Source organism: Loxodonta africana, chromosome 9 (genome assembly GCF_030014295.1).
Source record: "Loxodonta africana isolate mLoxAfr1 chromosome 9, mLoxAfr1.hap2, whole genome shotgun sequence".
Classification (NCBI taxonomy): Eukaryota; Metazoa; Chordata; class Mammalia; order Proboscidea; family Elephantidae; genus Loxodonta; species Loxodonta africana.
The window spans coordinates 38,102,261-38,128,239 of NC_087350.1; positions in this window are offsets into that span (position 1 = coordinate 38,102,261).

Sequence of the window (25,979 nt, forward strand, 5' to 3'; positions counted from 1 at the left end):
TATATGTCTTTGTTATTGAGCTTGTTTTTATACATTTACTAGAAGATCATATTCTTGTTTATATTATTTACATGGGTTTCTGAGATGAAATTTATAATATTGCTCTGATCGATGTTACTTAACTCAGTAGGTAAATGTTAAAGAATTGCCTATATTCCTAAAATATCTGTCTACATTTATGCACATTTGTTTCTATACACTGTCACTTGTCTGTCAGCTTGTCGTGTGGTGGCTTGCGTGTTTCTATACAAATCAGCATAAAACAAAACAAAATGCATTTACTAGACCTACTTCATTAACAGAAAATGGATTAGCTTGGTGATGTAAGATAGAGCTAAACCGTGTGGAATATAGGGCTGCTTTGTGGGAAAGATTTTCAGCTCAGCAGGTCTCTAGCTATCTTTGTTAGTTATTCCCACGTTGTTTTGACTGACCACTGATGACATAAAGTTAAATTAAAATACACACAGTGAAACATGTATATTTCTCCTGGCTTCTGAGAAGCATGTGTGAAGAGAAATATATGTATATAGAAAAGTTATATAAATATAACTTTTTAAACATTCAGGAATCAGGAACACTTTCTATTTTAACATTGTTTTTTTCTTACTCAGGAAAAAGAACTACTCAAAAAATATCTGGATTTGATTAATATTAATAAATCATCCATGGATTATATAGTTATATGCATGATTATGCTTATGATCATGGGGCCCTGGTGGTGCAGTGATTGAGAACTCAGGCTACTAAACAAAAGGTCAGCAATTGGAATCCACCAGCCACTTCTCGAAAACTCTGTGGGGCAGTTCTACTCTGTCCTGTAGGGTTACTATGAGTTGCAACTGACTCAATGGCAGTGGGTATGCTTGTGATTACATTGAAGAGTCGTTCTAAACATTAGTATTAGAATTCTTCTAACAAGTCAACACTGTTTCTACTTGATTTATGTACATATAAATTGAAACTTGAAATACTCATCAGTATAGAATTCATGTAATCTAAGATTTACATTTTATAGGTGAGTAAACTGAGGCCCAGAGAGGTTCAATGATTTGCTTGAGATTCCAAAGCTAGTTGATAAAACTGGAACAAATTTCTGTGTTTCTGACCTGGATGGGTAATGTTATTTCTACTAAATTAGTGTGAAAAAAAATTTTCATTTTAATGTAATTGAAACAGGCTAACTTTGTTGTTGTTGTTAGGTGCTGTCCAGTCAGTTTCGACTCACAGTGACCCCATGTACAACAGAATGAAACAATGCCCGGTCCTGCGTCATCCTCACAATCATTGCTATGTTTGAGCCCATTGTTGCAGCCACTGCGTCAGTCCATCTAGTTGAGGGTCTTCCTCTTCCTCACTAACGCTCTACCTTACCAAGCATGATTTACTTTTCCAGAGACAGTCCCTGCTTATAACATGTCCAAAGTACGGAAGATGAATTCTTGCCCTTCCCGCTTCCAAGGAGCACTCTGATCATACCTTTTCTAAGACAGATTTGTTCATTCTTCTGGCAGTCCACGTTATATTCAATATTCTTTGCCAACACCATAATTCAAAGGTTTTAATTATTTCATCTTCCTTATTCATTGTCCAGCTTCCCCGTCCATATGAGGCAATCGAAGATACCATGGCTTGAGTCAGGTGCACCTTAGTCCTCAAATTGACATCTTTGCTTTTCAACACTTTAAAGAGGCCTTTTGCAGCAGATTTGGCCAGTGCAATATGTCGTTTGATTTCTTGGCTGGTGCTTTCATGGGCATTGATTGCGGGTCCAAGTAAAATGAAATTCTTCACTAACGGCTACTTTAGGGAATCGTTTGTCCTTTTCTCTAATCTAGAAAAGTTAAGGGGAATGTTTGACATACAACAAAGTATTATGTTCCTTACCTTTTTTTTTTTTTGCAATTTATGTTACCACCATTTAGATACAACATGCATTTGTTTTTATTTTATATATTTTTTGTCAGTAAACAGAATTTTAATTGATTTTTGAATTCTTACCTTATATCCAACCACATTGCTAAACACTGTTATAAATTTTGAAAGTTTATTTGTAGGCTCTTTTGGGGGACTGATTTCAACATACACTATCGTGTCATCTGCATATGTTTTATCTCGTACCTTCTAATTGATAAGCCTTTGATTTCTTTATTTCGGACTTTGGTTAAAATCTTGAATAATATTGATAATTGTGGATACCTGTGTCTCATTTCTTATTTCAGGAGTGAATATTCCCTATTTCATCACTGTATTTAGTTTCCATAGGGTTTCAGTATGTAAACTTTACCATTATCAAGAAAATTTTCCTCTGGTTTTAGATAAGAGATTTTTTGTGTCATGAATGTTGAACTTTATAAAACAATATTTGCATCTAATGAAATGATGAGCTATTTTTTTCTCTTCTATTTCAATTGTTTGGTAAATTCCATTATTTTGTTATATGTTCAACTGCATCAGATATGATTCCTGGATGATATCATCCTTTTTTTATTGGATGACATATATACGTAGAATCATTTTTATATTGCTGTATAGGCAGTCCTGACATTATGAATGAGTTCCATTCCTAAGTCAGTATTTGTGTCAAATTTGTACATTAGTCGCAACAGTTAGGTATGGTTTGTATCTAACGTCAGTCAGTCAATTGTTTGTATTAGTATAATAGTGTACCTTTTTGTGCATAAAAAACATTAAAGAAACACTTCCAGATACACTAAAACACTGTTGACATAATAATACAGTAATAATAAAAATAATGTTTCAATGTGCGTCACAAAGTAGCACCTGCTTGTTATTATGAACCATTGTATGTACCTTCAGTTTTTAATATAATAGGGTTTACCGGGGGTTGGTTCGTAACTACGGGTTCTTTGAGAGTTGGGCGTCTGTAACCTGGGGACTGCCTGTACTCAGTTTGCCAATGTTTTGGTTGGGAATTTTGCATCTTTGATTAGCTCTTGTAAAAGAACTTCTGAGAATGAAACCAGAGTTAAAAATAATGCTAGAGATTTATTATTCTATCATAAACCTGTTGTCATAGAGTCAATTCCAACTCATAGTGACCCTGTAGAACACAGTAGAACTACCCCATAGGATTTCCAAGTAGCAGCTGGTGGATTCGAACTGCTGACCTTTTGGTTAACAGCCTGAGCTCTTAACCACTGCGCCACCAGGACTCCAGATTATTTGATCATACAATTTGCAAATTGGACAATACACAGCATGAGACTGGGTGTTGCACCAAGACAAGGCAGTATGGGGTATTTATACCCCAAGGAACAAAGAAAGCCAGGGAATTCCAAACAGTTTCAATGAGCCTTTCAGGTATTTATTGTCTCTTGAAGTTCTTTCTTCCTCGGAATTGTGTTTGCCTAAAAAGACAAATGCTGCAGGCCTGAGGGTAGATGCCTGCCAAGCAGGCTCTCAGATAACTGGGTGTTTGCTTTTCTGGACTGCAGGAGTTAAAGAATAGGAACTGCTGATTACACATAAATCTACAGAAACAAGGTGATTACTTTTTCTAAGAGTCAGGTTACTCATTATCTTAAATGTTTGCCCTGTGAAACTGCGCAGCAGCCATGCTCTTCTGGTTGGGCATAAGTGACTCTATCTTGTTTTTAGGCTCCACAGTCACCCTTTATATTCCTTTTATGTAATCATTTGTCAGGTTTTGATATCAAGGTTATATTGGTCTCATAAATGAGTTAGACTGTTCTTTTTTTTTAATTGAAGGAGGAATTTTTTTTTGTAAATAATGCTGCAATAAGCAGGAACATATACATATTTTTTCATTCTTTTTCACTGTTTTCTATGATACAATCTAAAGATTGAAAAGTATAACAAAATAGTGCTTAAATAAATAGGCTCTGAAGTGCTAAAAACCTGAGTTCCTTTCCTTAGTTCTACAACATTTAATCTGTTTCATCTTGAGCTAATAATTACCTGTCTCAGGGCAAAGTTTCCTCATTTGTAAAGTGGTAGAAATGATACACACTCACTGCCTAGTGTTGTTGTGAAGATTAAATGGGTTGTGGCAAAATTAAAATCTACTTAAGTCACTAGATACTTATTAAGCCTTTCAGTAGCTGTTTACAGTAGCAATTATTATTGTCCTCATCATTATCAATACTACATCAAAGGATATGAACTTTTAAGAAAACAGATTATATTTTGTTGGCTTAATATGTCAAAAGGACACCTCTTTGTATCAAATATGTTCTTATTCTTACCACATTTACATTATATAAACTCTTACCATCTGTAGGGTAATGCTATTCAGCTATATGCATCCCCTCCTGATGGAACCAGCTTTGCTCTTCCCTGAAGCATACTGGGGATGAATTTGGGATGGACTCAGGCTAAGGTACAATGCTGGGAGTGAGTGGCATGACTGGGCCAGCTGCCAAAGCCAAGGAATGCCTTAGCAACAGGAAGGAAAATATCTGGGCCTGGACGTGAAGTCCCTGGGAACACTGATTGCCCAAGGACATGGGAGAAAAACAATGAGACTTGGTCCCAGATGGAATGGTATATAAGCTAGTGTCCCTTGCTAGGTGGTTGCAGAGAGCTAAATTGGTCCAGCCGCTGCCCTGGGCCATGGTCCTGTAAGTAAGCTTCCCAAATAAACCATACATATGTTATGATCACTGGTTCTGGAGTCTTTCTTCAGTCTCTTAGAGATGCTGCTTACCTTGGGTTCAGGTGCTGCTGGGTTGTTACTTAACAATTGGCGAGCCAGCCAGGAGACTGAGGAAACCTCTGAGAGTGCCAGACATATGGTGAGGAGAGGGACCTTGCTGGGGTGAACCCTGGGATGGCCCCTGTCCTCCATGTTGGGGGGGGTTGCGGCTATCTTGGATAAAGCTGGAGCCTATTGTGTGAGTCTGGGGATGCCCCCAAAATGCCTAATGCATTGAAGATATGCTGGGTCAGCTGGACGCCCCAAAGCAAAAGCAAGGTTGCCTGCTGAGGTGGCTTGTGTGGGTTGGCTTCTACTGGCAGCATTGAGAGTGGTGTCTGATACAGAGCCAGCTGCTAGAGCCCTAATTAGGCACCTAGAAGCAGAGCTACAACTGGAGGATTTGCGGGCAGCATATTCCTCCCCCACTGAAACATTACTGTCCCATTTGCGGAAGAAAGAGGGATCTTCAGGGGAAATCCTGGGGTGGCCAGTGACATCTATGTTGGGAGGTCTGGCCCATATGCTTTTCTGTGGAAGAAATCCCTTGGCCAGCGAAGCCTGGCTAGCTCAATCAGTAGAGCGTGGGACTGGAGCTAGTTGGAGGGGCTAAACAAGTCCCTGGGGCTGAGAACACCCTGTAACAAACAGTGCAAAGCAACAGTTAAAACATCAGGGAAAAAAAGGAGTAAAAAGCCCTTTAAGATAGCTTGTGTTGAGCGACCTTGAAGAGACCTCAGAATTCTCTGATAGCTGCCACCGCCAAGATAACTGAACAGTAACCTAGCTGCAGCTGTAATACTAAGGGGAAAACGAAAAAAGGGGGGCCCACCTCCAGGTTACCAGGCAACGGGCTGCACCCATGCTTGCACTTGGTGTGGTGGAGGTGTGGCTCCTCAAATGAGTGAGGGCTCTGCCAACTTTGCCCAGATCTTCTCTCAGAAATAATTAAGATCGAGAATTAAGCCTATTTTGTCTGTCACCAATGAGCAGCAAAGGCCAATGAGGTATACTTGGGTCTGAGGCCACCATCATTGAGACACTTGCCCCAGCCTGACTATGGATAAGTGCCTTGGGGCCCCTACAAATCCTAATTGTGTGTACTGATGATGCTGATGTATTAATACACACCTCCAAGTCCTGATGGGAATTGCTGTAGTTAGGGCCGTTTTTAGAGGGACACAAAGAAACAGTGACATGGGCTGTAGCTAATAGCCTGGTCATTCAATCTGGCCACTGACAACCCTCTGGCTGGTAAATAAAGCAAGCCCCTACAGAGATGAGACATCTGGACAAAAAAATAAATAAAACCAGTTCTGCTCCTGATAGGCTTTTGTTACTCGTGTGGATAGTCATCAGAAAAGCCCCTGTGCTGAGAGTGGAAAACAGCCAACGAGCAGACCGGTCTTACCAGCTGACTGCAGAGGCTGAAGCACTGTCTGCTCCAGAGTAAAGAGAAGTGCAATCAACCACCCCCTGGATTTAAGAGCGGACTGTCCATGGAGATTCACACACCATCCTAGACTGCGCCTACATACATGGACTGCCACTGTCATCAGAAAATGCTGGACAGCACAGGAAAGCTGACCCACCTATGAGACCCTGGCCAAGGCTAAAACCTGTGCAGGGACAGATTCCCGAGCCAACAGGCCAGGATGTTCTTGCCGGGCAAATTGTATCAGGACTTTTTATCCTATACAGAGGGTTCCACTGGATCTTGAATGAACTCTTCATACTGTTTATCACCCCAAGACATAGGGGCAGTTGAGCACTTCAGTGGACAGGTTTAAATGGCTGATGGGGGGGGACAAGACAACCCCAGCCTGGACCATGCATTTCAGACAAGCAGTCTGGGGTCTCAATGTAGCAGTTTCCTGCGAGGGGATTTTTTATTTGTGCAGTACATTTGGTCAGTCTATTTTATTTTTTAAAAATGTGTTTTTTTTTTTTGGTGCAGAATTGTTCCTGACAAAAGATCTGGGTTCCACAAAGGCACTGACCAGAGCCCACAAGAGGAGGCCAAGCCTACGGCTCCCCCACCAAGGGGTGGGAGTCTCTCTCATCCCTCGACTAGGGGTGTGGCCAAGGTGCACCTCAGGTGCAGGAAGCCCTCCGCTGGGTGCAGGAGACTGGAGGCCACACATTAAAATGATCATACACTGGACCCCCACTAACAAGTAACATGTTCTGGCTTTGGTGGACACCGGAGCAGAACGCACCCTGATGTGTAGTAACCCAAAAAGGCTTAAAGGACCACTAACAGCTATTGATGGGGCAAATAGGGGAGGCATTGGGCATTTACCACTTGGCTAATGCATTCTTTAGCATCCCTCCGCACTCAGACAGCCAGGAGCAGTTTGTCTTCAGTTGGGAGGTGAGGCAATGGACTTCCACTGTGCTCCCACAAGGTTACCAGTATAGCCCCACCATATGGCATGGCATGGTTGCCACTGACCACAAGCAGTGGATTCCCCCTACTGAGGTGGCTGTATTCCACTATATTGATGATGTCATGCTGACCTCTGACTCGTTTGCTTCTTTGCAGACTTCAGTTGTAGGGGTGGGCAGTGAATGAAGGAAAAACGCAGAGGCCTGGTTTGTCGGTCAGGTACTTGGGTGTTATCTGGTCAGGTAAGACACAAGTGATGCCTGAAGCGGTGATAGATAAAGCCCGAGGCTACCCCCACACAGAAACTGAAGCAACTACAGCCATTTGTCAGGCTCCTAGGGCATTGGTGCCCCTTCATACCCCATGTAGCCCACACCCTATGGCCCCTACATAGGTTAGTGAAGAAAGGAAGTGAGACTGAAGGAGAGAGAACAAAAAGATTGAATGAGAAAGTGATACAGAGGGCTAGAGGGGAAGATAATGAGTGAGAGAGAGACAGGTGAAACTGTGGAGAGTTGTAGAAAGTGAGGGTGTGAGAAGAAGACAGAGCCCATAAAAGAAGAGAGACAGAGATACAGAGACTGTGAAGAAAAGAGCAGTATGTGATTGAGAGACAAAGGAAGAAGAGGCCTTCCAGCAGGTGAAGGTTGCTGTAAGACGAATACAGGCTTTAGGAGTGTTAATACGAGGTCAGCCGTGTGAATTGGACATAGCCTGTTACCCTAAGGGGTAGGAGTGCAGCCTGTGGCAATGGCAAAGCAACAAGAGAGTGCCACTGGGATTTTGGTCCCAGTTGTGGTGAGGAGCAGAAGAGAGGTACAACATGTTAGAGGAAAAGTCATGAGCAGTATATAATGCCCTATTGCAAGGGGAAGCAAGTTCTTATAAAGGGCCAAGTTCCCCTTCGTTGGGAGTGTCGGAACAGGACTAATATCTCTCGCCACCTCAGAGTGATGAGTTGGACTCCTGGCAAAAGTGTACTACAATGCTGCTAGTTGTTGCCAATAGTAGGTTAGGGAAGCAAAAGGAAAGCCTATGCGCAGGGTCATACCCATTGCCCAAGGGGTGGCTTTGGACATGTGGCTTGCATGTGTGGCCGTAACTGCCCTACAACTGGCTGGGGTGCTGCACCTGGGAGTGGCTGTACATAGCTGTTAATATTTATACCACCTTCCCCAGTTTTACCAGCAATTGGCAAACTGTAACAGTCCAGCACAGATACCAACACACATCATGGCTACCACTATAGATGTGGAGTGGCACGTAGAGGCGCTAGTCAGACACACCACAGCTGCACTTAACAACACCAGGTGGGCTATCACCTTTCTGAATGTGGAGACTCAACAAATACAGAAGGTCGTCCTTCAGAGTAGGATCGCCCTTGACATCCTGACCTCCACCCAGGGTGGTACCTGTGCCCTGAGAAAAACTGAATGTTGCATATATAGCCCTGGTGCCTCTAAAAACGTGTCTTTGGCTCTGCAGGACTTGCAGTAACACCACACTTCTATCAAACATGACGCTGCTGACACTTGTCTCCAGCTGGCTGCAATCCCTCCCATCTGCCTGGTGGAGAGGCTTCTGGGTGATGTTGGAACTCTTATTACTATGTCTTTTCCTGTGTTGATGGTTATACTAAGTATGTGGTCTGGTTTTGCCAAGCTCATCTGCATACCAAGTACAAGGGCTATCGCGCAAAGGAGGGTGGCGGTAAGATTGTAAGGACACTAGGAGGGTATGTAGGGGTGGATTATAGGGTATATGCATCCCCTCCTAATGTAATCAGCTTTCCTCTTTCCTGAAGCACACTGGGGATGAATTCGGGATGGACTAAGGAAAAGCAGAATGCAGGAAGCGGCATGACTGGGCCAGCAACCAAGGCCAAGAAATGCCTTAACAACAGGAAGAAAAATGTCTGGGCCTGGACGTGAAGTCCCTGGGAACACTGGCTGCCCAAGGACGTGAGAAAAAACAACGAGCCTTGATCCCAGCTGGAATGGTATATAAGCTTGTGTCCCTTTGCTAGGTGGTTGCGGAGCACTAAAGAGATCCAGCCTCCACCCTGGGCCATGGCCCTGTAAGTAAGCTTCCCAAATAAACCATACATATGTCATGATTGCTGGTTCTGGGGACTTTCTTCAGTCTCTTGGAGATTTGCCCAATGCAATGTGTCATTCGATTTTCTGACTGCCGCTTCCATGGATGTCGATTGTGGATCCAAGTAAAATGAAATCCTCGACAACGTCAGTCTTTTCTCTGTTTATCATGATGTTGCTTATTGGTCCAGTTGTGAGAAGTTTTGTTTTCTTTATGCTGAGGTACAATCCATATTGAAGGTTATGGTCTTTGATCTTCATCAGTAAATGCTTCAAGTCTTCTCCACTTTCATCAAGCAAGGTTGTGTCATGTGCATAATGTAGGTTGATAATAAGTCTTCCTCCAATCGTGATGCCATGTTCTGCTTCATATAGCTCAGCTTCTTGGATTATTTGCTCAACATACAGATTGAATAATTATGGTGAAACGATACAACTCTGACGCACACCTAAGACACTCCAGACTAAGATAGACTAGGAAGAAAGACCTGAAGGTCTACTTCTGAAAAGAATTAGCCAATGAAAACCTTAAGAATAGCAGCAGAATATTGTCTGATAAAGTGCAGAAGATGAGTCCTTCAGGTTGGAAGGCACTCAAAAGATGACTGGAGAAGAGCTGCCTCTTCAAAGTAGAGTTGACCTTAATGATGTGAATGGAGTCAAGCTCTTGGGACCTTCATTTGCTGATGTGGCATGACTCAAAATGAGAAGAACAGCTGCAAATGTCCATTAATAATTGGAACTTGGAATGTATGAAGTTTGAATCTAGGAAAATTGAAAATCGTCAAAAAAAAAAAAAGGAAGGCATAAACATCAATATGCTAGGCATTAGTGAGCTGAAATGGACTGGTATTGGCCATTGCACTGTTATGGTCTACTATGCTGGGAATGACAGCTTGAAAAGGAATGGCGTTGCGTTCGTTGTCAAAAAGGACATTTCAGGATCAATCCTGAAGTATGATGCTATCAGTGACAGGATAAAATCCATAAACCTACAAGTAAGACCAGTTAATATGATTATTATTCAAATTTATGCACCAATCACTAAGGTCAAAGATCAGGAAATCGAAGATTTTTACCAACTTCTGCAGTCTGAAGTTAATTGAACATGCAATCAGCATGCATTGATAATTGCTGGTAATTGGGATGTGAAACTTGGAAACAAAGAAGGATCTATAGTTGGAAAATACGGCCTGGGTGATAGAAACTATGCCAGAGACCTCTTGAGAGAATTTTCCAAACCAATGACTTCTTCATTTCAAACACCTTTTTTCAATAATATAAATGGTGACTATACACTTGGACCTCGCCAGATGGAATATACAAGAATGAAATCAACAACATCTGTGGAAAGAGACCATGCAGAAGCTCAATATCAGTCAGAACAAGGCCAGGGGCTGACTGCGAAACAGACTGTCAATTGCTCCTATGCAAGTTCAAGTTGAAACTGAAGAAAATTAGAACAAGTGCACGAGAGCCTAAGTACGAGCTTAAGTATATCCCACTTGAATTTAGAGACCATTTCAAGAAAAATTTGACACGTTAAACACTAAGGACTGAAGACCAAATGAGTTGTGAAATGACATCAAGGACGTCATACATGAAGAAAGCAATAGGTCATTAAAAAGACAGGGAAAAAAAAGAAAATACCAAAATGGATGTCAGAAGAGATTCTGAAACTTGCTCTAGAATGTCGAATAGCTAAAGCAAATAGAAGAAATGACGAAGTAAAAGACCTGAACAGAACGTTTCAAAGCACAGCTCGAGAAGACAGAGTATTACAGTGACATGTGCAAAGACCTGGAGTTAGAAAACCAAAAGGGAAGAACATGCTCAGCATTTCTCAAGCTGAAAGAACTGAAGAAAAAATTCAAGCCTAGAGTTGCAATACTGAAGGATTCTACAGGGAAAATATTCAGCAACACGGGAAGCTCAAGAGAAGATGGAAGGAATACACAGAGTCACTGCATCAAAAAGAAATGGTCAACATTCGACCATTTCAGGAGGTAGCATATGATCAGGAACTGAGGGTACTGAAGGTCCAAAGTACAATGAAGGCATTAGTGAAAAACAAGACTCCAGGAACTGACAGAATATCAATTGAGATGTTTTAACAAACAGATGCAGCACTGGGAGTGCCTACTCATCTATGCCAAGAAATGTAGAAGACAGCTAACTGGCCAACTGACTGAATAAGATCCATATTTATGTCTATTCCCAAGAAACTTGATTCAACCGAATACTGAAATTGTCAGGCAATATCATTAATATCACACGCAAGTAAAATTTTGCTGAAGTTCATTCAAAAATGGTTTCAGCAGTATATGGACAGGGAACTGCCAGAAGTTCAAGCTGGACTCAGAAGAGGACATGGAACCAGGGATATCATTGGCAACGTCAGATGGATCCTGGCTGGAAGCAGGGACTACCTGAGAGATGTTTACCTGTGCTTTATTGACTATGTAAAGGCATTCAACTGTGTGGATCAGAACTTATTATGGATAACATTGCAAAGAATGGGAATCCCAGAGCACTTAACTGTGCTCATAAGGAACCTGTACTTAGACCAAGAGGCAGTTGTTTGAACAGAGCAAGGGGATCCTGCATGGTTTAAAGTCAGAAAACATGTGTGTTAGTGAATGAATGGGTAAATAAAATGTGGTACATACATGCAATGGAATATTAAGCAGCTATGAAGAATAATGATGAGTTCATGAAATATCCTATAATGTGGATGAATTTGGAGGACATTAAAGAAACCCTGGTGGAGTAGTGGCTAAGAGCTATGGCTGCTAAATAATAGGTCGGCAGTTCAAATCTACCAGGCATTCTTGGAAACTCTATGGGGTAGTTCTACTCTGTACTACAGGACGGCTGTGAGTCAGAATTAACTAGAAGGCAATGGGTTTGGTTTGGTTTTATATTGAGTAAAGTAAGTTAATCATAAAAGGAAATATATGATCCCACTTTTATAAAAAAACAAGATTAGATATACTTATGGAAATCAACATTCATTTGTGATACCAGGAATGGAAGGAGGAGGGAGTGGGAATCACTCTCTAGACAGTAGATACTTGCTATTTTTGGTGATGGGAAAGGCAATACTGAATGTGGGCGTACTGTGCACAACTTAATCAAGGTAAATGATGACACTAAGAAGTACAATGGAATAAGTAAGGCTTTGGTAAATGGTATTAAAAAAGAAAAAGAACCCATTGCTGTCCAGTTGATTCCAACTTTTAGCAACCGTACAGGACAGAGTAGAACTGTCCCATAGAGTTTCCACATAGGGCCTGGTTGATTTGAACTGCCAAGCAGCCGTAGCTCTTAACCACTACGTCACCAGGGTTTCCGGTCAATGCTACAACATATACAATTTTGCAATAACAACCAAAAAAAAAAAAATAGGTGTGTGGTTGCATAAGTAAATATGTGTGGATATATGTGTATAGGAAGTTGTATAAGTGTGTATATGTGTGCACATACAGGTGTATCTGTAGGCAAATGTCTATTTATGTGTGTGCTGCATATATATTTACATATATAATAAAGCACAGTTACAAATACTTCCAAGACATAAACAAACACCTTGAAAGATTGGCTTACTGGGTTTGAAGGCTTAGAACCATAGTCTCATGGGACAACCTGGTCAATTGGCATAACATAGTTTACAAAGTTTATGCTCTACATCCTAGTTTGGTGGGTAGCATCTGGGGTCTTCAAAACTTGTGAGCAGCCAAGTAAGACACAACTATTGGTCTCTACTTGTCTGGTGCAAAGAGAAAGAAGGAAACCAAAGACTCAAAGAAGAAAATAGTCTATAGAACTAATAGTCTACATGAACCCTGGATGGCCTCATCTACCCTGAGAGCAAAAGAACTAGATGGTGCCCAGTTACTACTACCAGCTGTTCTGATCAGGGACACTATAGATGGTCCCAGATAGAATGAGAATAAAATATAGAACAACACTCAAAATCCTAAAAATTCCAGGCTTACTGCACTGGTTGAGACTAGAGCAATCCCTGAGTCCATCACCCTGAGATGCTCTTTAACTTTGAACTGAAACCACTCCCAAGGTCACCTTTTAGCTAAATAATAGGTTTGCTCTTCAAATAAGAATAACCACCCATGAGTACTGTGCTCCTTTAAACATATCATCTATGTGAGACCAGATAGTCAACAATTACCCTAGAGCAAATATGAGAAGGTAAGGGGATTATGTCCTCCAAATGTTTGAGTTGTAAATCCTAACCTCTATGCCTGTGGTTATAATTGCACTTGGGAGTGGGTTGTCTTTGTTATGTTAGTGAGGCAGGGTTAGTGTAGAATGTATCTAGAGTAAATCTCTTTTGAGATATAAAAAGAGACTAAACAAGCAAGCAGAGGAGAGATGGGGTAAGAGAGAAGCCAAGTCACATGGAGATCTCTGAGGAACCAGGAGGCAGAAGCTGAAGAGACAAGGACCTTCCTCCAGAGCCAACAGGGAGAGAAAGCCTTCCCCTCAGGCCACCACCTTGAGTTCAGACTTCTAGCCTCCTCAGCTGTGAGAAAATAAATTTCTGTTTGTTAAAGCCACCCACTTGTAGTATTTCTGTTATAGCAGCTAGGTAACTAAGACAAGGGGGCAAGGAAACTAGATTAATGGAAATGGAACAACCACAACAGAAGTAATGATCATGTTGGCATATTGTGAAAAACGTAACCAACATCACTGAAAAATTATTAAAAGGAAATGTAATTTTCTGTGTAAACTTTCACCGAAAACACAATAAATATAACAATAATAATAATAAAAAAAGTTGGTGTTTCAAAGCCTCCTAGAAGTGCCTTGGAAGAAAGTCCTGGCCATCTTCTTCCTAAAGGCCGCAGACCTGAAAGCCCAGCGGGGCAGTTCTAGTTTGCACACGCGGGGCCGCCATCAGCAGGAGTCAGCTCAACAGCAGCCGTGTTTTCGGCTCGGCGTTGGGGCTGGGGGAGACGAGTGCGCTGCCAGGCCGTCCCCACCCCAGTAAATGACACCTACTTCCCTCAGTGTGCGGCCCTGCACAGGATGAGTCAGAAAGGCTGACAGGTCCTTCAGCCCTGCCGTGGGAAAGGCATGTTTCTATTTTTACTTTGTTTAATGCACAGTTTATTAAGTTTAAAACCTTTTTGTTATTTAACATTTACTTAGACATTGAACAATCACAATCCCTCTTAAGTATTTTTATATTACTTATAAGACTAATACATTAAAATTTAATAATTTAAGTTAAAATGTCCCAAATATTTAAGCAATTATGAACTTACTTAATTTTACTCTTCTGAATATTTAATTTAAATGAAAACATAAAAAATTATCTTAAATGCTTAAACAATTTAAGCAGATAAAACTCACACAAAGCATTACATCAATTGCAAACATAACAAACCCATTGCTGTCAAATCAATTCCAACTCAATTATTATAGTAAAATTAAAATGGTCATAAAGGCAATAATGGAATTAGTATTAACTGTGTTCATTAATTGGAGTTCCTGGGTGGTACAAACATGGTTAATGGTTAACCGAAAGGTGGGAGGTTCAAGTTCACTCAGAGGTGCCTTGGAAGAAAGGCCTGGTGACCTACTTTCAAGAAACCAGCCTTGGGAACACTGTGGAGTGCTGCTCTGCACTGACACGTACGGGGTCACCGGGAGGGAGGACGACTCAAGGGCAACTGGTTTATGTTTATTAATTATTACATTTCATATCTATATTCTTACTTTTGCTCTTATGCTTTTGCCTTCCCAAGATTGTATTCTTTTTACCAGATACTGATTTCTGTGTCTTTTTAAAGGTGGAAATAATGTTTCCAAACCCAAATGTAAAAGCATCCTCTTTCAGGCTTCCCAAAGTATAGGATTTGAGCTATTGATCAATTGATTCTTAGTCGGATTGGGGAGCTGCTGTGTAAGCGGATCAAATATGCCCCTGCGTATTGGCCCGTGTTGTTCTTCATAGCATGCTGAGGTTCGTTAGCCGAGAAAAGCCTGCCAGCACCAAATTCATTTGTATGCATCCAATTGTCTTAAAAATGTACCAAATAAGCAGATTTTTAGCCAGTTAGAACTTGCCTGTTTCACATACCCCGAAAAACTACACCCAACTTCTACTAATCACAGATGAGATCAAATCCTTTAGTTATAAGGACCCTAAAGATCACTGGTGACATAATTTTTAAGCACTTGACTAACCAAAAGTTTGTGGTTCAAACCCACCAGCCACTACTCAGGAGAAAGGGCCTGGTGATCTGGTCCCGAAAAGATTTCAATCCTACGGGGCAATTCCATTCTGTCACACTGGGTCATGATGAGTCAGAATGTACTTGGCACACAACAACATAAGGACCCTAGGATGGGGCTGTCCTTCAGAACACTCTGACCCTTGCTGCGAAAGGACGTTGTGTAGGGACACATAAACCTTCCCCTGCTCCCATCTCCTCTTCCCTGGGAGTTTTCATGCTCTGGGTGGCTCTCTGCACCAACTGCCTTGCAAAGACCTCCTGCTGTGGGGGACTGCCTCCTGCATGCAGCTGTCAATGCTTCAGTCCCAATAAATAATTCTACTAAATAAATAGTTGTGCAACACATGCTATCTCATGGTCATACCTTTTTTTATAGGAAGACACAGTTTATCATAAAATGTATTTCTTGTATTAATTGTACAGTTAACTAATTTTTTCTTTGTTGCCTAGTAATTCAAAGAGGGGAGTGACAATATTTAGCTTGCTCTTTTGAAACATAGCTTAAACAACAACGTGCAGAATGGTTTGGAAAGAGAGTCAAAGCAGAGACGACGGTTTGGAGGGTCTTGCCACAGTGCAATTGATAAATGCCTGAACTAAGGCAGTGACTAAAATATTTTTCCAGTCTCAGATCTCCTTTTGAATGTGTAAGGTTTTTCTTCTTCTTCTTCTTTATTTAAACAGGGAATTTTAAATAGACTTAAATGTCTGTCAGGCAAATATGTCAGTGTCTTAGTTATCTAGTGCTGTTATAACAGAAACAACACAAAATGGGTAGTTTTAACAAAGAGAAATTTATTCTCTCACGATCTAGGAGGCTAGAAATTCGTATTCAGATTGCCAGCTCCAGGGGAAGGCTTGCTTTCTTCTCAGCTCTGGGGGAAGGTCTTTGTTTGTCATCAGTCGTCCACTGGTTGAGGAGCTTCTTAGCACAGTGACCCCGGGTCCAAAGGACAGGTGCTCTTGGCTCTACTTTCTTGGTGGTACGAGATTCCCTTGTCTCTCTGCTCGGTTCTCTCTTTTATGTCTCAAAAGAAATTGACTTAAGACACGACCTAACCTTACAGACTGAGTTCTTCGTCATTAACATAACTGCCTCTAATCCTGCCTCATTAGCATCACAGAGGCAGGATTCACAACACACAGGAAAATCACATCAGATGACAAAATGGTGGACAATCACACAATACTGGGTATCATGGCCAAGCCAAGTTGACATACATTTATGGGGGACACAATTCAATTGATAACAGTCAGCATCAGCCTTTTACTATAATTTATTGTGTACCTTATTATATAAACTCTAAACTCAGTGCTGTCAAGTCGATTCCAACTCATAGCGACCCTATAGGACAGAGTAGAACTGACCCATAGTTTCCAAGGAGCACCTGGTGGATTTGAACTGCCGACCCTTTGGTTAGCGGCCGTAGCACTTAACCACTACGCCACCAGGGTTTCCCTACATTATTATATATACATGCTGCTGTTGTTAGGTGCCACTGAGTTGCCTCTGACTCATAGTGACCCTATGCACAACAGAACGAAAACATTGCACAGTCCTGTACCATCCTCACAATCGTTGTTATGCGTCAGCCCGTTGTTGCAGACACTGTGTCAATACATCTTCTTGAGGGTCTTCCTCTTTTTCAATGACCCTCTACTTTACCAAGCATGAGGTCCTTCTCTAGGGACTGATCCCTCCTGATAACATGACCAAAGTATATGATACATAGCCTCACCATCCTTGCTTCTAAGGAGCATTCTGGTTGTACTTCTTATCACAGAGATTTGTTCGTTCTTTTGGCAGGCCGTGGTATATTCCATATTCCCTCTCCAACAGCATACATATATATATATGTATATATATATATATATATATATACACATACAGACAGACATATATAGCCCTGGTGGTGCAGGGGTTAAGAGCTGAGGCTGCTAACCAAAAGGTCAGCTTTTCAAATCTACCAGCTGCTCCTTGGAAACATCATGGGGCAGTTCTACTGTCTTAAAAGGCTGCTATGAGTCGGAATCAACTGGACAGCAATGGGTTATATATATAAGCAAGGATGGTGAGACTACATCTCACATACTTTGATCATGTTATCAGGAGGGATTAGTCCCTGGAGAAGGACATCATGCTTGGTAGAGGGTTATTGAAAAAGAAAAAGACCCTCAACAAGATGGATTGACACAGTGTCTGCAACAATGGGCTCAAGCATAAAGACAATTGTGAGGATGGCACAGGACCATGCACTGTTTCAGCGTTTCCATTCTGTTGTACAGAGGTTTGCTATGAGGCAGAACCAACCTGACAGCACCTAATAAAAACAAATTTAAGATGCATATATACATATATATATCCTTTCAATTCCATTCCTCTTAAATTTGTCATTCCCAGCATAGTAGACCATACGACTGTTAGAGTCAACATGACCAATACCAGTCTACTTAAAGCTCACCAATGCCTAGGGTATCGATCTGTATGTATTCCATTTCATTTTTGATGGCTTCCAATTTTCCTAGATTCATACTTTGTACATTCCATGTTCCGATTATTAGTAAATGTTTGCAACTGTTTCTTCTCATTTTGAGTTGTGCCACATCAGTAAATGAAGGTCCCAAATGCTTGACTCCATCAACGTCATTAAGGTCGACTCTACTGTGAGAAGGCAGCTCTTCCCCAGTCGTATTCTGAGTGCTTTCCAACCTGAGGGGCTCATCTTCGGGCAATATTTTGGACAATGTTCTGCTGCTATTCATAAGCTTTTCACTGGCCAAGTATTTCAGAAGTAGACGCTAGGCCCTTCTTCCTAGTCTGACTTAGTCTGGAAGCTCTGCTGAAACCTATCTACTATGGATGGCCCTGCTGCTAGGTGAAATATCAGCGGCATGGCTTGCAGAGTCACAGTAACCTATGAGCCACCAGATACGACAAACCAATAGATGCGTGGTTGAGATGTGTACAATTATATATACATGTAAATTCTGGTTTCGTCTGTTGTCTTCTGTGGCTTTCCAGAAAGTATTTAATACGTTTATTTATAAGGTCATTTAATTCATTTTTTAAAATTGACCTGTGTCAGAATATCCAGGCCTTAAGACAGACGTAGATCAGAAACCACTCTAGGTTTTCAACAGAATGAAAGTGATACCGAAAATTGCTATTGCCCAGGGAACTCTAGGCTGAGCAACTACCGGGACTAGCTACAGCACCCTGGCTGAAAAAGTCAGTGGAGGAGATGGTATCACCACAGTCCAGGCTCATAGAGAAGGTGCCTGCCTGGGCCAGTCTCAAATCCACAAAGGAAGTACCGCCTACCACTACTGGGGCTGCTGAGAGGGTGCTGCTCAGCACTGATGAGCTCCTTGCTGTGAGTGGCAGAAGTGCCAAGTGATGATGGAGCTCTAGCTGTCCCTAGCTGTTGGAGAATGCCAGCAGAAGCTGAGCAGGAAACAGTTCCTTTTCCCTACTCCTGCCTTCCCAATCCCTGCCATGGCTTCCCACGGGTAGAGACTAATCAAAAGCCATCTGGCAAGTTACTGGGAAAATGAAATTGGCAGGTTCCTTGGGCTCTTAATGTACCTGGCAGAACATAGACGGTCAGGAATGGGGGCTAAGAACAAAAGGCAAACAATGACCCCAACCTGTTTCTTCTGCAGGGCCTCTGAGTGGGTGTAACACACCCCAGAAGGTCATCTGTTGGACTTTTGGAGTTAGTATTCATCTTTTCTTTTGGAGACTTGAAGGACCTCTGGTGTCTCTGTATTTTCATTTGGCTTGGTTTATTTCCATAGGTTTAGAGTGCTCCACCAGGTGGAGTCAGAGGCCAGTTTACTGAAGAGTTAAACTTAGGGAGTAAATTTGGTTGAGGTGTTCATTTTCAGACTGGATGACAAAAAGATAAACATCAAGGGCACTACTTCTCCAGTGTTTCCTGTGGTAGTGTTACCATTTTTTTTCATACTCACTTTGACCGTCAATGTGCCCTGCTCTCCCGTTATGACAGGAGTGTTGTAAGGAACAGAGACTCATTCCAGCTGGCTCAAGAAAAAAAGGATTTTATTATAACCAAGAGGTCGGCAGTTCAAATCCGCCAGGGGCTCCTTGGAAACTCTATGGGGCAGTTCTACTCTCTCCTATAGGGTCCCTATGAGTCGGCATCGACTCGACTGCAGTGGGTCTTTTTTTTTTTGGATACAAAAAAGTGTATCAGAGATATTTTTGAAAAAGAAACAAAGAACAGCTAGGGTTTACCAGGAGCTGGGACTGCTCTTTGCATCTCACAGGGAACACAGGGTCACTCTAATTTCTGCTTTGCATGTATTTGTTATCCATTCATTAAATATGCACCGATTCCCAGTATGAGCCTCCAATGGAGCTGGGGCTTAGAAACATAATAGTAGATGAGGCATTAAATGGGAAAACAGATGTTAAACAAATGAACACAAATGTATAAATTATGAATTGCTCTAAATGTTGTGAATAAAATGTATAATTTTTAAGTGTGAATGTAACATGAGAACTTAATTACAATTAGAGTACTAGGGAAAACCTTTTTCAGCATAGCCCAGAAAAGATACCTAGACATTAGCCAGAATGAGAGTGGGGCAAGAGCTTTGATCAGTTATAAAAGGTTTGAAGCAGGAAGATTTTAAGAGTTCCCTAGGCACACATGAGCACTAAAACAAAACAAAACTGAACCTGTTGCTGAGGAGTCCATTACAGCTCACGGTGATACCATGTGTTACAGAGTAGAACTGAGCTTTCTAGGGTTTTCTCGGCTGTAATCTTTATAGTAACAGATCTCCAGGCCTTTCTTCCGTGGTGCTGTTAAGTGGGTTCAAACTACCAACCTTTAGGCTAGTAGTTGATGGTAAACCATTTGCACCACCCAGGGCCATTACATGAGCACTAGGCTTGTTATTTGAATAGCAATTACTTAATGGGGTAAACATATTTGTGGTGAATGAGGGAAATCCTTTCTGTCTTGTGGAAAGCTGTGAAAGATACAGAGTTTATTACATTTAGAGTAGTTTCATATTTTATATTTTCCTCATACAGTGGCTGAAGGTAAACATTGTGAATATGTTACAGCACAATGCTTCTCAACACTTTTCCCTAATGTAATCTAAAATGGCCTGAAAATACTTGGCCTTGCATTTTAAGTTGGCTAATGTCCCTGTTTCTTGTGGATTATTTATTACATTAGCTAGAGATTTGGCTCTTTTTCTCATCACTTAAATGGCCTAAAAGCAAACTTGAGCCAAGTGTATAAACAATGTCCTACCTACAAAGTATTTTTCTTTTAAATCGATCATTAAAAGTCTACAGGGTACCACCCAGCATGCATCTGGTAACAACTGTGCACAATGGTATACACTTCAGTGTCAGATGTCTGACATACTGTCCTCATTCTCTCTGAGCCTTCATATGCACCAGGGAGGTTGCCATTTGGATGCCTGGCAGTCGTTTACTTAAAGGAATAGAAGCTTCGGGCCTGCTTTTTTATCTGTTCTGGCATCACTCCTATAGAAATAACTGGGTGCGGTCAGTCAGTCAGTCTTAGCCAATAGCATTTTATTGCTTTAGGGATCTTTTTTTTTTTTTTTTTGCACCCCGCATCCCTCCCCACCCCAGTCAATGGTTGAACTGCAAGAGTAATCCAAGATATAAAACATACTCCATTCTTTGGATTTAAAAATTATTTTCTCTATAGATATATAGATATATGGGCAAGACTCCCATAACCAAATCATCCAAAGTGGATGGATTAGGTCCGGGATAAATAACACAAAACATTCACAAAAGGATTATACCGAAGATAAGGTTTTAAATATTCATCCATTGATTTTGGTAGTTTTGACTTCAGTGTGCAGACACATAAAGAAAATCCGTGAGCCTAGCAAAACTTTAAAAATGCCTTTTCCACCTTAGCGTCTTGGCTAAGAGGACAGGCCTACCTGTCACTATTGTGCAGCTTTTTGTCAATTGCTTAGACTCTTTGTGCCTCAGTGTCCTAGCCTATAGAATGGGCAACATGACAGTTTGATCCATTTTTAGCTCATTTTTGTGCATGGAGTGAGGTATGGGTCTTGTTTCATTTTTTTGCAGATGGATATCCAGTTATGCCAGCACCATTTGTTAAAAAGACCATCTTTTCCCCATTTAACTGTTTTAGGGCCTTTGTCAAATATCAGCTGCTCATATGTGGATGGATTTATGCCTGGATTCTCAACTGTGTTCCATCGGTCCATGTATCTGTTGTTGTACCAGTACCAGGCTGTTTTGACTACTGTGGCAGTATGATAGGTTCTAAAATCAGGTAAAGTAAGGCCTCCCACTTTGTTCTTCTTTTTCAGTAATGCCTTATTTATCTCGGGCCTCTTTCCCTTCCATATGAAGTTGGTTATTTGTTTCTCCATCTCATTAAAGAATGTCATTGGGATTTGGATCGGAATTGCATTAAATGTATAGATTGCTTTTGGTAGAACAGACACTTTTATAAAGTTAAGTCTTCCTATCCATGAGCAAGGTATGTTCTTCCACTTATGTAAGTCTCTTTTGGTTTCTTGCAGAAGTGTACTGTAGTTTTCGTTGTATAAGTCTTTTACATCTCTGGTAAGATTTATTCCTAAGTATTTTATCTTCTTGGGGGCTACTGTAAATGGAGTTGATTTGGTGATTTCCTCTTCAATGTTCTTTCTGTTGGTATAGAGGAATCCAGCTGATTTTTGTATGTTTATCTTGTATCCCTATACTCTGCTGAACTCTTCTATTAGTTTCAGTAGTTTTCTGGAGGATTCCTTAGGGTTTTCTGTGTATAAGATCATGTCATCTGCAAATAGAGATACTTTTACTTCTTCCTTGCCAATCTGGATGCCCTTTATTTCTTTATCTAGCCTAATTGCTCTGGCTAGGACTCCCAGCACAAAGTCGAATCAGAGTGGTAATAAAGGGCATCCTTGTCTGGTTCCCGATCTCAATGGGAATGCTTTCAGGCTCTCTCCATTTAGGGTGATGTTGGCCGTTGGTTTTGTATAAACGCCCTTTATTATGTTGAGGAATTTCCCTTCTATTCCTATTTTGCTGAGAGTTTTTATCATGAATGAGTGTTGAACTTTGTCAAATGCCTTTTCTGCATCAATTGATAAAATCATGTGTGATTCTTGTCTTTAGTTTTATTTATGTAGTGGATTACATTAATTGTTTTTCTAATGTTGAACCATCCCTGCATACCTGGTATGAATCCCACTTGGTCATGGTGAATTATTATTTTTTTTTTTTTGATATATTGTTGAATTGTATTGGCTAGAATTTTGTTGAGGATTTTTACATCTAAGGTCATGAGGGATATAGGTCTATAATTTTCTTTTCTTGTGGTGTCTTTACCTGGTTTTGGTATCAGGGATATGGTGGCTTCATAGAATGAGTTTGGTAGTATTCCTTCCTTTTCTATGCTCTGAAATACCTTTAGGAGTAGTGGTGTTAACTCTTCTCTGAAAGTTTGGTAGAACTCTGCAGTGAAGTCATCCGGACCAGGGCTTTTTTTTGTTGGGAGTTTTTTGATTACCTTTTCAATCTCTTTTTTTGTTATGGGCCTATTTAGTTGTTCTACCTCTGTTTGTGTTAGTTTAGATAGGTAGTGTGTTACTAGGCATTCATCCATTTCTTCTAGGCTTTCAAATTTGTTTGAGTATAGTTTTTCACAGTAATCTGATATGATTCTTTTAATGCAGTTAGGTCTGATGTAATATCACCCCTCTCATTTCTTATTCTGGTTATTGGCTTCCTCTCCTGTTTTTCTTTTGTCAGTTTGGCCAGTGGTTTATCAATTTTGTTGATTTTTTCCAAAAATCAGTTTTTGGTCTTGTTAATTCTTTCAATTGTTTTTCTGTTTTCTATTTCATTTAGTTCAGCTCTAATTTTTATTATTTGTTTTCTTCTGGTGTCTGTGGGTTTCTTTTGTTGCTCTCTTTCTATTTGTTCAAGTTGTAGGGATAATTCTTTGATTTTGGCCCTTTCTTCTTTTTGGATGTGTGCCTTTATTGATATAATTTGGCCTCTGAGCACCGCTTTTGCTCTGTCCTAAAGGTTCTGATAGGAAGTGTTTTCATTCTCATTGGATTCTCTGAATTTCTTTATTTCGTCCTTAATGTCTTCTATAATCCAGTGTTTTTTGAGCAGGGTATTGTTCAGTTTCCAAGTGTTTGATTTCTTTTCTCTGATTTTCCTGATATTGATTTCTACTTTTATGGCCTTATGGTCAGAGAAGATGCTTTGTAATATTTCAATGTTTTGGATTCTGCTAAGGCTTGCTTTATGACCTAATATGTGGTCTATTCTGGAGAATGTTCTATGTGCACTAGAAAAGAAAGTATACTTGGTTGCTGTTGGGTGGAATGTTCTGTATATGTCTACGAGGTCAAGTTGGTTGATTGTGGCATTTAGATCTTCCGTGTCTTTATCGAGCTTCTTTCTGGATGTCCTGTGCTTCACTGAAAGTGGTGTGTTGAAGTCTCCTACTATTATTGTGGACCTGTCTATCTCACTTTTCAATGCTGATAGAGTTTATGTATCTTGCAGCCCTTTCATTGGGAGCATAAATATTTAATATGGTTATATCTTCTTGGTGTATTGTCCCTTTAATCATTATATAGTGTCGTTCCTTATCCTTTCTGATGGATTTAACTTTAAAGTCTACTTTGTCAGAAATTATTATTGCCACTCCTGTCCATAGAGTTTTTAATGGCTGGTTATTTGGAAGCAGATCACCAGGGCTTTCTTCTCAGGTGCCTGTGGGTGGACTCGAACCACCAACCTTTCAGTGAGCAGCCAAGCATACTAACCTTTTGTGATATCCAGGGACGCACCAGCACAAAATAGGCCCTTGTTAAAAACACTGGTGGTGCAACAGTTAAGCACTCGGCTGCTAATTGAAACGTTGGCAGTTGGAACCTGCCCTGCAGCGCCATGGGAGAAAACCTGGTGACCTGTTCCAGTAAAGATAACAGTCTAGGAAACCCTATGGGACCGTTCTACTCTGTCATATGATGTTGGTGTGAGTAGAAAATTGACTCAGCGGCGCCTAACCTAACAACAAAATAGCACATAACAATACTAATGGCCTGTGATTGTATTGCTTATCTCTGTCACAGTGTACCTGTAAGGTAATAATTCTCCACTGGGGGTGACCTTGCCCATCAGGAGACATTGGCCATGTCTGGAGATATTTTTGATTGTCAAAATGGGTAGAAGAAGTGGTACTGGTGTCCATTAGGTGGAATTCAGAGATGCCAAGCAACAACCCACAATGCACAGAACAGTCTGTCGTAACAAAGTCTTATCCAGCCCAAAATGTCAACAGTGCTTAAGCTGACAACCTGCTCTAGCAGTTAGTGGGTCTCTGTGTCTCTGTGTTGCTGGGTGTATTGTATAAGTATGTGACTATGTGCTCTGTAATCTAATTTTACTCTCTGCCCCTCCTCAACTGTGAGCTCTCTGAGGACAAGGGAAGTCTGCGTCCATCTCTCTCACTGCTGTGCCTGCAGTGTACAGTCCACAGGCTGGTCCAGAGGAGCTGTCTAAACTATCTAGTGCTGCTATAACAGAAATACCCCAAGTGGAAGGCCTCAACAAAGAGAAATTTATTTTCTCACAGTCTAGTAGGGCAGAAATCCAAATTCAGGGCATCAGCTCCAGAGGAAGACCCTCTCTCTGTTGGTTCTGGAGGAAGATTCTTAGGATGCGCTCTACTCCTGGCACTGTTTTCTTGGTGATATGAGGTCCCTACTCTCTGCTTGCTCCCATTTCCTTTTATCTCTTCTAAGATAAAAGGTGGTGCAGGCCACACTCCAGGGAAACTCTCTCTCCATTGGATAAGGGATACAACCTTAGTAATGGTGTTACAATCCTACCCTAATCCTCTTTAACATACAATTACAATCACACAATGGAGGAAGACCACCCAATACTGGGAATCATGGCCTAAGCAAATTCACACGTATTTTTTGAGGAACACAGGTCAATTCATGACAGGAGGCCTCAGTAAATTCCTATTAAAAAATGTTTTAAAAATGCTTTTCATAGACTCCATAGTAAAAGATTAATTCTCTAGCTGTGGCCCATGCATGGTGACCATCTATTCTGAACTGAAAACCAGGACATTTGTTCGGACAAGATATGAGACTGTGGTTTCAAGGGCAGAGCACAGGTTTGGGAGTTAGAAAGGCCTAGGTTTGAACTCTGCCCTGAGTTTACCATTTAGCTGCCACTTCGGTAAGTTATGAAAATATTGATAATATTCTATGTATTCTAGGGATGCTGTGAAGACTAAACAAGATTGTCAGTGCAAAGTGTCCAGTGCAGGGCAATGGTTGCTAGCCGTGAGGACCTAGTTGTGGCTTTGGGCACATTAACCCACCAGGAGCCACAGTCTTCATTTGTGAAGTAGAGAAAATAATAAGGACCTTGCACGCTGATGCAAGAATTAAATGAGACCTTGTGTTTAACATCATTTGATAAATAGAAAAACTTAACCGCTACGCCA